Consider the following 3,903-nt stretch of genomic DNA (forward strand, 5'->3'; position numbering starts at 1 on the left):
TTAATCAGCAGAATAAATGTTTGTGGAACATGTGTATAATCAGAAGAAAAAAAAAAGCCTATGCAGGCTGCTTAGGAGGGTGTGCTAGCAGGGAATTGCGTAGATTCATCTGAGGACCATTCAGCTTTCAGTTTGCCAACAAAGGGAAAGTAACTTTATTTTTGAAAATCGTCTCATAATACATAACTAGAGGGGTTTTACGTGTCTGATAATCTTTTCAAACTTTGTCCGTTACATTCTGCGTGGAGGCTTGACAGAAATTATGGAAAATGATGAATTTTCCATACTGTGCATGAGGAAGGAGATCACTTTCTGGCTTATGTATCTGCTTGCAAACATAGTCTATGACAGCCAAGATATTTTACATTGGTATTTTCAGTAAGGACCTGCAATATGCCACATTATTGCCAAGGATATTCAAAAATAAGCACTGCCATCCTTTTGTCTAGCCTTCTTTTCTAGGACAGTAATGATTTTTCACAAACATGAAAGGGTGTGGTGTAGATAAATATGTTAGTAGAATGGCAACTATATTTTTATCTTTACTGGAAAAAACTATGTGGATATAATGAATATGTGGGAGTGATGAATACCATTTATTACACAACTTGTCATGACTTTTTCCAAACCCTAATTATGGGGTAACTTATTTTCTGCAGTGTGTTTACTGGATTGGCTTGATTGTCTTGGTTCATGTACAAAATATAACACATTCATTTCCAAGATGAATAACTTTGTAACTTATTAAAAACTTCTTTTGTCTAGGGGATAAAAAAAATTCAGGAAATATTGCAAACCATTAGTCACTGTAACAAGCTCTAAATATGATTAGAAAATCCATTTTGCAAGTGTTATCTATTGATTTATACTAGAAATCTGTGATAACTAAACTATAAGGAGTCATCTGCTGATTACAGCAGCTATGTTGGTTTTCTAATCGTGTTGAAAATGTGTACATATGGAGCAAATACAGAAAAGCCTCAGCAGATCTGTAGTTTAAGCAAAAAATAACATTCTTCTGGTGTTCAGCCATGTTCAAATGGTTGTTCCGAGTTAACAGAGTGCATAGGCAGTAATCTGATTTTTAATTTTATAACCTGATAGCTGTAATCTTGGTGGGTCTTCTATGACAAAAATGGCAGCAATGCAAGATCAGGTCTATTGTATTCTCCCATTGTGCTGGTTTCTCTGCTAATTCAGTCACATATTTCATGTAAATTGCATTTTTTCCTTAAATCCAGATGGGCAGCTTTTTTGTTCTCGTTTGCTCTTTTTTTAAAGACCCGAAGTCCAGTTTTTAAAAGTGCTACAATAGCCGAAAGTGTAGTGACAAAGTCTGTCTACCTCAGCAGCAAAACTGCCTTCAGATGTTGCTCTTTGTCATTTGTAAAGTGGCTCCTTGCACACTCCAGTTATGCTAATTGCGGAGCTACACTGTAAATCAGGATTTTTAAATGACCTGGATTAAACATAGTTGGTCTCCATCTCTTTTTTGGAGTGTTAATATGGATTATTTCAGTGATCTGTTGCATAATGCTACCCTTTAGAGAGATGCAGCTGCAAACAATGTCACAAGTGGGAGTTGAGGAGGGAGGAAGTGGATTCTTCACAGGCAGCTTCAATGCCACAATGCCAAAGCTTCAGGGACTTTGAAAATAAGATTTTTTTTTTTTAAATATAAAAAGTAAATTAAGTGATAGGCATAGCTATCTTCTTCTCTACTTCACTCTACTTCACTCATTCAACCAATCCCTAGAAAAATATTTGTCATATACATTTAGTTTTATTATATGAAACATTTGATTATGAATAGAAAGGAGCAAGTCTCAACTTTTAGCCCTCGTGAGTTATAATGTCCTGATGCTGATGCTGCTTTTCGTTCATATTCTGGTTTGTTACAATCAATAGTGCTTGTGTGGTACAGCTGTCCTATGACAATCAGATGACCACCATCTTAATCTTTTAAGTTCCATCTCTGAGTCAGTCAGAATGAAAGAATCATAGAATCATAGAATAGCTTGGGTTGGAAAGGACCCCAAGGATCATTTATTTTCTTCCCCTTGCCACAGGCAGGGCCATCAACCTCCAGATCAGGTACTAGACCAGACTGTCCAGAAGGACATCTCAGAGGAGAAGAAATGCATAAGATCTTAGACACTACCTGAACTTAATGTCTTGCAGAAGGACAATCTAAACTGTAAATGTGGTAATCATAAGATTGCTAGTCTCCTGATACATTTATTTTTTATGACCTTTCTCTAAGATTGCTAGTGAGAATCTCAACTTTTTAATGTTTTGGTCTCCTATGACTCCCTCTGGAAGCTCAGAAATTTGTACCTTGCTAGGCTTAAAACCTCTCAGAAAGCAGAAAGCACATGCACATGCAAATGCTATTCTCATATAATCTCAATTTAAGACAAGTTTGAATTGATCAGCTTGTTGGTGTTTTAGAATTATTGTTCTAGAATTGAGGTTGGTAGTATTAGAGTGTGTTGCAAAATATCAAAATATTCTAGATGTGTGTGCTTTATAACAGAATGTAATGCCTCTGTATGTCATCTATACAACTTTAGTTGTAATTGTGGACGTACATTCAGTCCTTAAAGTGGAAATAAATGAGATTTTGAAAGTCTGTTATCTACTGGAAGATTTGATAGTTTTGTAAGGTCTTGGTGAAGGAGTTGACACCAGGAGAAATATAGACTTTTTTTTTTCTTATACATCAGATAAACTTTTAGAGCACCTAAGGAAAAAAAAGCCATTAATTTGTATGAATAATAGATATATGCCTTGGGAGCAATATTGAATATTCATGAATTGTGTTTATATTCGAGCAGCTCTTCTAACTCTTTTAAAATTAAAGTGCTGTGAATGTGGTTTGGCAATAAAGACTTTAATACTAAAACCATCTGAAAGCACAGAAAAAGAATCTGTGACTTTGTTCCTTTGCTTTGTCAGGCACCTCAGTTTTTTTCTTTAGTCATTTATATTTATTTAAATGTTATTGTTTTGTGAATTTTCTTTTTATAAGTGTTGCCATAACAGCTTGATTTCTCTCCCTATGCTTAACTATTGATAAAATAAAAGGATGTCTTTTCAAGACTATCGCTTTTAAAGCTATCATGAACATCAGAGCTTTCCTTCTGAAGCAGTATAATTTTAGGCGGTATCAAAATGTCACTTTTAAAGTTAGATTCTAAATGTTGTAAAGTAAAACTTTCAGCTGCTTTCTGAGTTATCTTAAAAAGAAATGTCTCCTTGCAGAAGGTGCAGCTGATTATGTGACTGCTAGGAACAAGAACAAAGATGGCCTTACCCTAGGTGAACTCAGCTCAGGCTAGAAGATGTTCCCAAGGACTTGAAAATGTGATGCTTGATATTAGCAAATTAAACCACAGAAGAGTGTGGAGTCCTTCACAGTATCCATCAAGATGTATTTGATAGCTCCACAAGTAAACAGAGAAAGCCTCTATAGCAACAGAGTGCATTTCCATTCTGCAGGAGGAAGTGTTGGACTTCTGCAGATTTGGGAAGCGGAGGTAGGAAAGCGATCTCTCTGGATATAAACTACATAGCGCTGAAACTGCTCTTAAGGAAGCCATTTTGTAGCTTAGTCAAATAGCTTTTGATTCAGGGAACCACATATATCATGTCTGGTGCTCATAAAATAGTTTCCAAATACTTCCAATAAATAAATAGTAAAAGGAGTTTGAATATGACAGGATAGTCTTTTTGCAAGTAAACTGTACTGGCTGTTAAGAAGTTTTAGTTAGCCAAGCAACAGAATAAAGGGATCAATTTCTAATAAAAAATAGATATTTGAAATCAGTGTATCAAAATATTATTAAAATAACTGAAAATTGCTTTAACATACATTAATTTTATTTGAGATTTATACTTCAG

At 34.9% G+C, this 3,903-nt stretch overlaps 1 protein-coding gene across 1 annotated transcript in view; it reads left to right on the top strand.

The window, feature by feature from the left end:
* LOC104910373 (zinc finger homeobox protein 4-like) overlaps positions 1 to 2,857 on the top strand; it is a 7,167-nt gene extending 4,310 nt beyond the window's left edge. Inside the window, exon 2 of the mRNA XM_010709043.3 lies at positions 1 to 2,857. This exon is cut by the window's left edge and continues 584 nt beyond it. The gene's annotated coding sequence lies outside the window, so the exon portion shown is untranslated.
* The last annotated feature ends 1,046 nt before the right edge of the window (positions 2,858 to 3,903 follow it).

This window comes from Meleagris gallopavo, chromosome 3 (assembly GCF_000146605.3).
Source record: "Meleagris gallopavo isolate NT-WF06-2002-E0010 breed Aviagen turkey brand Nicholas breeding stock chromosome 3, Turkey_5.1, whole genome shotgun sequence".
Classification (NCBI taxonomy): domain Eukaryota; kingdom Metazoa; phylum Chordata; class Aves; order Galliformes; family Phasianidae; genus Meleagris; species Meleagris gallopavo.